General features: G+C 39.1%; 1 long non-coding RNA gene across 4 annotated transcripts; it reads left to right on the top strand.

Annotated features, from left to right (window-relative positions):
* Positions 1 to 3939: 3939 nt before the first annotated feature.
* LOC119323919 lies at positions 3940 to 8282 on the top strand. 4 transcript variants are annotated; one of them, XR_005156641.1, is made up of 6 exons: positions 3940 to 4457; positions 4534 to 4737; positions 5521 to 5573; positions 7545 to 7683; positions 7804 to 7896; positions 8013 to 8282. It is a non-coding gene; the product is annotated as an uncharacterized LOC119323919 (long non-coding RNA). The 4 variants fall into 4 exon arrangements; XR_005156638.1 differs by lacking the exon at positions 7804 to 7896; XR_005156639.1 differs by having other exon boundaries at positions 7545 to 7896.
* The last annotated feature ends 2688 nt before the right edge of the window (positions 8283 to 10970 follow it).

The raw sequence follows: 10970 nt of genomic DNA, 5'->3' as shown, positions 1-10970 counted from the left end.
CAACCTATATTTCTGTCATTCCCAAAATTCCCAAAAAAATCTCATAAATTCTTTGGGTCATATCTTCATCAAATATGTAAAGACCTTCCTTGCTTAGTTCATAAATAATTCAAAAATATTCATTTTCCTATTCTATTCAGAAAAACACTTTGTGAAGGAAGTACCACTTTGGCATGTACAAATGGTATCCATTTTCTACAGTGCTTTCCTATGCCCAAATAACCATCCTCCACCAAATGCCAGCTCAATCCATTCATTATTTTGAGCCCAGCTTCAACATTCGTATTTATGTCCAGTGTGGTACTTTGAAAAGCAAGTACCACCTAGGCTCCTCCTTTTGAGCTGAAAATTTGTGAAGACGGTCTTCTTAGTAACTGATCATCCTCAGCCAAAACTCATGCCCATTAGCCATGTGCATTTCCTATACCGCTAATCAAACACTTGGCTGCTTATTCATGTTTGAGCATCAATCGGTCTCCTCGTGAGAATCTTATGTTGTGATTTTCTTCCTAGCACCTATCTGGGGAGTGCCCAACTCACTAGACATGCCTAGGCCGCCCAGAACACATGGCAACACAAAGGTCACGCGGTGACCATGCGGCAGGCATGCGAGTTTACACGCTCTAGAGTTGGGGCCCTCGGCCACCGGCCAAACCTCGACGTATCGCCACCAAACCATGTATTTATGATTAAATAGGTACTTATGTAACTAGAAATGATTTTTGTAAAAAATAAATAGCAAAATATGAGGCAACTGCAGTTCAAATTTGACGCGCTTCCTACTAAATCAGCGGGAATTTGTCTTTTTCACCAGAGGTGGATCAAAACTTTTTACACCCAACCATTTTATCAATTATGCATTAAATATGTCCTAGTATTTTATAAAAATGATTTGGTGCAATTTTGCAACAAATATATGGTAGGTCCTTCACAAAAAAACTCATTTCGGGCACTCGAAAAATGGAAAATATTTTTTCGTGCAAAGAAAATGAAAACTTCCTTATGCAACATTGTTTGGAATTCCAAGATGCACCCTTTTGCACAATATGAGATCATTTGAACAAACTATGCCATGAATGTGGCCATAAGATTGATCATTTGGCTTGAAAGCCATGAATCTTCATGCATGATAGCTCATTTCTGAGAACACTTTTTTAAAATAATCGTCGTATTACAAGTTTATTATTTTTCCTGGAAACTAGGTCACATATAATGACACAATGCGAAGGTTTTCCAATTTTTTGATTTTTTTTTGAATTTTTTATGCCCGTTTCAAAATATTGTCAAAACGGCGGGCATGACCGCTCCTAGCTAGTGGTTGAATCTTGGATTTTTTGGTGTTTCTCTAATTAAATAGATACTTATGTAACTAGAAATGATTTTTGGAAAAAATAAAGAGCAAACAATAAGGTAGCTGCAGTTCAAATTTGACCAGCTTCCTACTAAATCGGCAAAATTTTGTCTTTTTCATCAGAGGTGGATCAAAACTTTTGAAACCCAACCATTTTGTCAATTGTGCATTAAATATGTCCTAGTATTTTATAAAATTGATTAGGTCCAATTTTGAAACAAATATATGGTAGGTCCTTCACAAAAAAACTCATTTCGGGCACTCAAAAAATGGAAAATGAATTTTCCGTGCAAAGAAAATGAAAACTCCCTTAGGCAACATTGTTTGGAATTCCAAGATGCACCTATTTGTACAATATGATATTATTTGAAAAAACTATGCCATGAATGTGGCCATAAGATTGATCATTTGGCTTGAAAGCCATGAATCTTCACGCATGATAGCTCGTTTCTGAGAACACTTTTTTAAAATAATTATCGTATTACAAGTTTATTATTTTCCCTGGTAACTTGGCCACATATAATGACACAATGCGAAGGTTTTCCAATTTTTTGTTTTGTTTTTGAATTTTTATGCCCGTTTCAAAATGCGGTCAAAACGATGGGCATGACCGTTCCTAGCTAGTGGTTGAATCTTGGAAATTTTTTGGTGTTTCTCTGATTAAATAGATATTGATGTACCTAGAAATGATTTTTGAAAAAAAATAAAGAGCAAATTACGAGGTAGCTGTAGTTCAAATTTGACTCGCTTCCAGCTGGATCGGCGGAAATATGTCTTTTTCACCAGAGGTAGGTAGAAACTTTTGACACCCAACTATTTGGTCAATTGTGCATTAAATATGTCCTAATATATTATAAAATTTATTTGATCCAATTTTGCATCAAAAATATGGTAGATCCTTCACAAAAAAACTCATTTTGGGCATTCAAAAAATGGAAAATGAATTTTTTGTCCAAAGAAAATGAAAACTCCCTTAGGCAACATTGTTTGCCATTCCAAGATGCACCCTTATGCATACTATGATATCATTTTAACAAACTATGCCATGAATGTGGCTATAAGATTGATCATTTGACTTGAAAGCCATTAATCTTCACACATGATAGCTCTTTTTTGAGAACACTTTTTAAAAATAATTGCCATATTACAAGTTTATTATTTTTTCCTGGTAACTTGGTCACATGTAATGACACAATGCGAAGGTTTTCCAATTTTTGATTTTTTTTGAATTTTTATGCCCGTTTCAAAATGTGGTCAAAATGGCGGGCATGACCGTTCCTAACTAGTGGTTGAATATTGGAAAACTTTTGTTGTTTCTCTTATTAAATAGATACTTATGTATATAGAAATGATTTTTGAAAAAATAAAGAGCAAACTACGAGGTAGCTGCAGTTCAAATTTGACCCGCTTCCAGCTGAATTGGCGGAATTATGTCTTTTTCACCAGAGGTGGGTACAAACTTTTAATACCCAACTCTTTGATACATTGTGCATTAAATATGTCCTAATATATTATAAAATTGATTTGATCCAATTTTACAACAAATATATGGTAGATCCTTCACAAAAAAACTCATTTTGGGTATTCAGAAAATGGAAAATGAATTTTTCGTCCAAAAAAATGAAAACTCTCTTAGGAAACATTGTTTGCCATTTCAAGATGCACCCTTGTGCATAATATGATATCATTTTAACAAACTATGCCATGAATGTGACTATAAGATTGATCATTTGACTTGAAAGCCATGAATCTTCACACATGATAGCTCTTTTTTAAGAACACTTTTTAAACATAATTGCCGTATTACAAGTTTATTATTTTTACTGGTAACTTGGTCACATGTAATGACACAATGCGAAGGTTTTCCAATTTTTTAATTTTTTTGAATTTTTTATGCCATTTCAAAATGCGGTCAAAATGGCGGGCATGACTGTTTCTAGCTAGTGGTTGAATATTGGAAAACTTTTGTTGTATCTCTGATTAAATAGATACTTATGTATCTAGAAATGATTTTTGAGAAAAATAAAGAGTAAACTACGAGGTAGCTGCAGTTCAAATTTGATCCGCTTCCAACTGAATTAGCGGAAATTTGTGTTTATCATCAGAGGTGGGTCGAAACTTTTGACACCCAACTATTTGGTCAATTGTGCATTAAATATGTTCTAATATTTTATAAAATTGATTTGATCCAATTTTGCAACAAATATATGATAGATCATTCACAAAAAAAACTCATTTTGGGCATTCAAAAAATGGGAAATGGATTTTTTTTTCCTGTTTCAGTGATGAAAATGGAAAATGGTCTAATATTTTTAAAAATTGAGGTGGTTCAATTTTGTAACAAAGAGTTGGCTGGTTCTTCACAACAAAATCAAAATGGAAAATGCTTTTTCATGCAAAAAATACTTATTTCAATCAATTAAGACCAATTTAGATGGTTATAAGATTGTCAAAGCGTTTACCGCGTTTTGAATGGTCCATGGGCATCTCACGTGGATCACGCATCCAACACCGTCGGATACTCCCCGATCCGACGGCAGCCCTCACCCCCTCACGGCCTCACCCTCTCACCCCACGTAGCCCAATCACCCACGTACCCACGGCCCTTTCTCTCCCACGCACCCACGGCTGCCAACCCTAGCCCTCTCCCTCCGCCGCCGCCCAACCCTAGCCCAACCCAATCCGCCGCTGTCCTCTTCTCCAGTCGCATCGGCGACCTCCAACCTCATCGTCGGCAGCCCCTCCCCTCTCCTCCTAGATCCACATGGGCTACTCATGTCGTGGCCATCCTCTCTCTCTCCCCCACGCAGCGAACCCTAGCGCTCCCCGATCCAGATCCCTCCCCTCCCCTCGCCGCCATCTACCGCCGCTCGCCGCCGGCCTTGACCCCCTCCCTCCCCTGTAGCCCCCACCCCGGCCTCTCTCTCCCGTACTACACGCCGCCGCCACACATGGCACCGCGCAGCAAGGGGCTCGCATCACTCCGACCAGATCCGATTAGCGCCTCCTTGGCCTCAGATCAGGCCTGCACGACCCGGTGCCACCACCGCCACCACCGGGAGGCATGGATTCATGCGTGCTCCGGTTGCGGGTTCGTGTCCTCAAGGTCTCCTCTCCGCTCCTCAGTCCCGATTTGGTTTGCTCTCTCCCCTGCCCTGATGCGGCCGGTTCTCCATACACAGGTGCACAAGAGACCTCGTCTCCACTCCAAGGCCATTTGTGCTGGCGTAGATTGGCGTGCTCACACGCGTTGGCTGGACGGCGGCGACACTGACCTCCTCCGCCGGGTCTCCCAAGAGGCCGTGCATCCTGCCGCGACCACCTCTACTGCGCGACGGTGGTGGCCGACCTGCAATGCGACCGCTGCATCGCCAGTAACCTCTTCGGTGAGCACTTTACCTCTGCCTCCCTCCTCTGCCTAGATCCCGTGACTGAGCCACACTCTGCAGCATGTAGATTACTGCTTGTATGGCCATGAGGAATGAAATAATTTTGCAGCTAATAATTCTAGTTTCTTCTTGGAGGAGTTGCTGCACCATTAGTTGTTTCTATTGTGTGCTGGACAGTAGATGTGGATAGCCTGCATGCTGTTTCTTAGGACATTAAGCAACGTAAGGATAAACTGACATTAGTATGCTAGTCTGAAGGGTTGATAACTCAAATTTGTTTCTGAATTTAGTTGGTTTATCTGTCTGTGGTCCTCAATGTATTAAATGACAGCCAAAGGTATCCATCTATAGAGGCTTATCTACTAACTGTTGGACCTTGGAGGCTTATAGTGCGATGAAAGCCAAATGTATCTAACTAGCCAGTCGACAGGCTAAAACAACTAGCTATAAAATGACATCAAGTTCTGGTTTACATGCTATTCTCGTCGTTAATGCCGACAGACCTTTTGCTGTAGTGTTTAGAGTAGATTGTGTCTGCTAGCCCTCCTTTTTGTTTTTGTTCTTATTTTGGACAGATGCTTGGGGGTGCATACTTTCTAGAATCAGCATTTGGATTTGCAGTTCGTGTTGTCGAAGAAAATTGTCGATTGTTTGATTGATGTTCTGACTTTTATGTGGACCAGTCGTCCATTCTCTAAATCATTCTTTTAATCCTGCTACCCTTTTTGTATCCATGTACTGTTTATCTTGTTTAAGCATTAATATATACTTTTCTTTCAGCAATGGCAACACAAGCAGGAACCTCGGCTACTCCTCGTTTAAGTCCCCAAGTGGTAGGGTTCTCTGTTCACGGGAGTCGCCATCTAGGCATGCTTGCTGCTTCACCAGAATGCTGCATTGTTCTTTAGCTGTCGATTGTCTGTGTAGATTGACTGTATCGAGTTGAGGGCTTGAGGCAGGCTGTAGGTGATTAGAACAACCACCTGTTAAGTAAGATCGACTGTAGTGTATGCTTTGAACATAAGCTTGTGCTGCTGCCAGTGTAGTGTATGCTCTGAACACAAGATCCTTTACTTGCTCTGGTTTGGTTAAGACTTATGATGCCGTGGATAAGAAAACAATTTAAAAGGTCTGTTGAAACAAGGTGGAAGCATGCTCTTTCTTGCAACGTACCCTAAACCCCTAAACCCTTTTTATTTGAACTTGTTAGTTATGTTCTGGAGTCTGGAATTTTTGAATCAATATCTATCTGATTAGTGCATGCCTTGTTTTGTTTTTAGTTTGTTGCAAAACATATATGTGGTGTATCTGATTAGTTATGTTGTAGAAGAATGCTTGTCTCTGACACTGTTATTCTTATGTTGATATATGTGCCCAGTTTTGTGTGTTTTGAATCAATATCTATCCGATTAATTACTGACCATGGTGAGCTAGATCCAAACAAACAAGACACTTACATTGACTTGGCACTTTGAGTCCTTGTAATTCTGATAGTGTGGAACTATATTTTGTACACATAGTCAACTAGTTTTCGTTTTATATTTGCTTGCTTATGTGGAACTATATTTTCTCATTTTTCTAATTATGACATGGATGATATGAAATATCAGAATTGTTTCTGTTACATGGTGTGCTGCAGGAAAGCCCCTGTTTAGGTTTATTGTCTCGTAATTGGGCAATTATTTTCTTGCAAGGGGCCACCCGTTCTAGCTCGCTTTGACCCTCTTTTGCTCTGTAGTGGTCATGGTACATGAAAAGCAGGTCCTTTTAAATGTTTTGCTTCCTTGGTTGCATTCTGCTGTACACTGAAAAATATTTTCAATTTAGTGACAACCAAACAATAAAATAGTCAAAAGGCTTTTATTTAATGTGCTTTTCAAAAATGAAAATGTGCTATGATGTTCTCCTCTTTCTGTTGACATGTATGTTGAGTAATATCAAGCCATAATTATAGTCCCTCCAAGACATACTCAAATGTAGTCGCACGTACAGATTTGTGTGGCTGAGGTACAGTTTTAAGATGAGATACGTATATGCGGAACTCATGTAAGGGAATTAGAACTAGAGAAATATATATGTACGGGTACCTCGGCTATTGGAAATACCAACTATAAAATCATCTTGTTAATTACTACACATCATATAGATTTTGTAGTGTATTAATCTCACTGGGAAGAGTGGCCTACTTATACACTTTTATTGACTTCGTTGGTTGCTGATTACTTTCGACCGAATAGCACATGTCTCAAGCAACTATAGTATTCCTTTCCCTGAATTGCTCCCTTGTTTTGCTGTGGCCGTATGCTCCGTGGTCAATGATGCGTGTTGTATACATATTAAAACCGAAATTGGAGTAGTTTCAGTCGTGCATATTAGAACTGAATTATGCTCTGTTTTGTTGTAGTTGTATGCTCTTATTGCTGAATTGTTTAGTGGGTTGTACAAACTAAACTCGTCCAGTCAGTTTGCTATGATGTATTGTATATTACTGTACTTAAGACGTCTTGTAGAATTTGGGCCTGGGCACTCTGGAATTTGGTTGTTGTTTGAGATTAATCTTTCTGAGCCATTAGAGTCAGTTCAAGGATGGATCTGCCCATTCATTGTGCAGAGGATCTTCTAATTTACCACTTGTCTACTAATATATTAGTTATCATTAGCTACATGCTCCCTTCTCTGCAAAGTAAAGACTAAAGAGGTTCCTTAACTTCATAGTCAAGTTATGACAGAAGTTTGATATTCCTTTTGCTACCACATGTCCTTTAGTCTTTAACTTTCTGATGCTGCTTTCCTTCATCATGCAGGCACGCCCCGATGCTCCCCTCGCTCTGGGCACCCAATGCCAGGCAGGCTGTGGATGCCCCGAACCTCAAGGCCGGCCATGCTACTCCAGCTGCTCCTGCCCCGGCCATGCTCAACTTCGCTCCTGGTCAGTTGCCGCAGGTGAGACACTTGCCTCCATGCTTGGGTGATTCTACCTGCTCACTTAGTATCATACTTGAATATATGCACGAATTTCACAAGTTTGGATGCATCATAGAACTTGTGGTGAACCTGATACAGTGATGTTCATCGACGACCTGCACTTGTACCAATGTATCATGCTGCTATTTGGCAATTCAGTTTCACATTGCATGTGGATCTTAAACTTATACAGTAAGCTTACTTATTTGCATATGTAAAATATGTTGACAAAGTGTTATGTTGGATTACCGCCTCATGTTGATGGCATTATCTCTAAACATTTAATAATGTTTCTTTTTGGTCATCAGGATCAAGATCTAATGTTGTTTAGGCTGCTTCTACTGTGACGGAAGACCAGAAGAGGCATTGAGATGCGCACCACAGTTTTAGTTGATGTTGCACCATGTTTTGGTGCTTGTGTATCTGTTTTTGCTTGTAAGCACACTTGTATGTGCTTGTGTATCGTGCTTGTGTATCTGTTTTTGCTTGTTTAAGTTGATGTTGGATGTGCAGACTTGTATGTGCTGTTGTGTGTATTTGGCTAAATGATTCTGAATTTAATCGTTTAATCAAGAGAATTATTGAGTGTTTGCTATTCAAATGTGTAAACTGGAAATCAGTGAATTAAAATACCAAATGTTCTATTGGACCAAATAATATAAAGGCTAAAGCTGAAATAATAGTGGACTGGAACATTGTTTATTTCTGGAAAATCTAAACAAAAAGGCTTAATGAAATGGTCCGCAAAAGGGCCATGGCCTAGAAAATCAAAAGGCCAAATTGTTGGACTTGGCCCATGAAGTCGACCAAAAATTCACAGGAAAAATAAATAAAGGTTGAATTGTTGGGCTTGGCCCATATAGACACTACATTGGACCGGGTTGAATCTTATCCACGTCAGTTTGCCACGTTGGATCTTACGTGGCCTGGGGATGCTGCTAGTGACCAAAAATTTGGTCGTGGAACCAACGACCTTTTCCTTCTCACAGAGAAGGTCGTTAATTTCAGTTTACGACTGCCAGCTTTTGACCTTCTATTTTTGGTCACAAAAAGGTCGCAAATGAAAAATAATGACCTTTCAGTGACCAATAGTGGTGGTCACAAGTTGACATATTTCTTGTAGTGAGCATCATTGAAATCATCATGCCTAGCTAAAAAGGTATTAAAGAAAAGCGCTTGTTGGGAGACAACCCAATATTTAACCTTATCGTTTTTGTGTGTTCACTTGATTATGATACTATAGTAATCATGTTTATTGCTTTTGTTTCAATAAAGTGCCAAGTGGAACCTTTGGGAAGACTTGGGTGAAAGTTAATGTGATCTTGCGGTAAAAAAAGAGAAACTTTGTGCTAACGAGATTAGCTGTAATTATTTACAGAAGAGTGATTTTAAGTTGATTCTTTTTGAAGAAGATTAATAGACAAATTTCTCATGTCCACCAATTTATTTTAAAACTTTTGGAGTTACACAAGTATTCTAGAGCTATAGATTACTACAGACTATTCTGTTTTTGACAGATTCTGTTTTTTATGTGTTGTTTGCTTATTTTGATGAATCTATGAGTAGTATCGAAGGGTATGAACCATAGAGAAGTTGGAATACAGTAGATATAGCACAAATATGAATTTATAATGAGTTCAGAACAGTACCTAAGTGGTGATTTTATTTTCTTATACTAACGGAGCTTACGAGTTTTCTGTTTAGTTTTGTGTTGTGAAGTTTTGAAGTTTTGGGTAAGGATTCGATGGACTATGGAATAAGGAGTGGCAAGAGCCTAAGCTCAGGGATGCCCAAGGCACCCCAAGGTAATACTCAAGGACAACCAAGAGCCTAAACTTGGGGATGCCCCGGATGGCATCCCCTCTTTCGTCTTCGTTCATCGGTAACTTTACTTGGAGCTATATTTTTATTCACCACATGATATGTGTTTTGCTTGGAGCGCCATTTCATTTTATTTTGTTTTGCTTGCTGTTTGAATAATATCCTAAGATCTGAAATTCTTAAATGTTAGAGAGTCTTCACATAGTTGCACAATTATTCAACTACTCATTAATCTTCACTTATATCTTTCAGAGTAGTTTGTTGTTTGCTCTAGTGCTTCACTTATATCCTTTTGAGCACGGAGGTGGTTTTATTTTGAAGAAATAGGTGAACTCTCATGCTTCACTTATATTATTTTGAGAGTCTTAAATAGCATGGTAATTTGCTTAGGTTATGAATTTAGTCCTAATATGATGGGCATCCAAGAGGGATATAATAAAAACTTTCATATAAAGTGCATCGAATACTATGAGAAGTTTGATTCCTTTATGATTGTTTTGAGATATGAGGATGGTGATATTAGAGTCATGCTAGTGGGGTAATTGTGAATTTGAGAGATACTTGTGTTAAAGTTCGTGATTCCCGTAGCATGCACATGTGGTGAACCATTATGTGATGAAGTTGGAGCATGATTTATTTATTGATTGTCATCCTTTGTGTGGAGGTCGGGATCACGCGCTGGTTAACTCCTACCAACCCTTCCCCTAGGACCATGTGCGTGGTTCTTGGTTTTGATGACTTGTAGATTTTTCAATAAATATGTGAGTTCTTTATGACTAATGTTGACTCCATGGATTATACACACTCTCACCCTTCCACCATTGCTAGCCTCTCTAGTATCACACAACTTTCGCCGGTACCATACACCCACCACAACCTTCCTCAAAACAGCCACCATACCTACCTATTATGGCATTTCCATAGCCATTCAAAGATATATTGCCATGCAACCTTTCACCATTCTGTTTATTATGACACGCTTCATCATTGTCATATTGCTTTGCATGATCATGTAGTTGACATCGTATTTGTGGTAAAGCCACCGTTCATAATATTTTTCATGCATGCCACTCTTGATTCATTGCACATCTGGGTACACCGCCGGAGGCATTCATATAGAGTCATATTTTGTTCTAAGTATCAAGTTGTAATTCTTGAGTCGTAAGTAAATAAAAGTGTGATGATCTTCATTATTAGAGCATTGTCCCAGTGAGGAAAGGATGATGGAGACTATGATTCCCCCACAAGTCGGGATGAGAGTCCGGACGAAAACAAAGAGTCCAAAAAAAGAGAAGGCCAAAAAAAACAAAAAAAAACAAAAAATGAGAGAAAAAGAGAGAAGTGGCAATGCTACTATCCTTTTACCACACTTGTGCTTCAAAGTAGCTGAGGGAGTTCTGGATTAGGGGGTATCCGGACAGCCGGACTATATACATCATCCGGAC

The sequence above is a fragment of the Triticum dicoccoides genome, chromosome 1B (assembly GCF_002162155.2).
Source record: "Triticum dicoccoides isolate Atlit2015 ecotype Zavitan chromosome 1B, WEW_v2.0, whole genome shotgun sequence".
Lineage (NCBI taxonomy): Eukaryota > Viridiplantae > Streptophyta > Magnoliopsida > Poales > Poaceae > Triticum > Triticum dicoccoides.
Note: the sequence above shows the minus strand (reverse complement) of the source record. Positions and strands in the feature narration are given on the sequence as shown.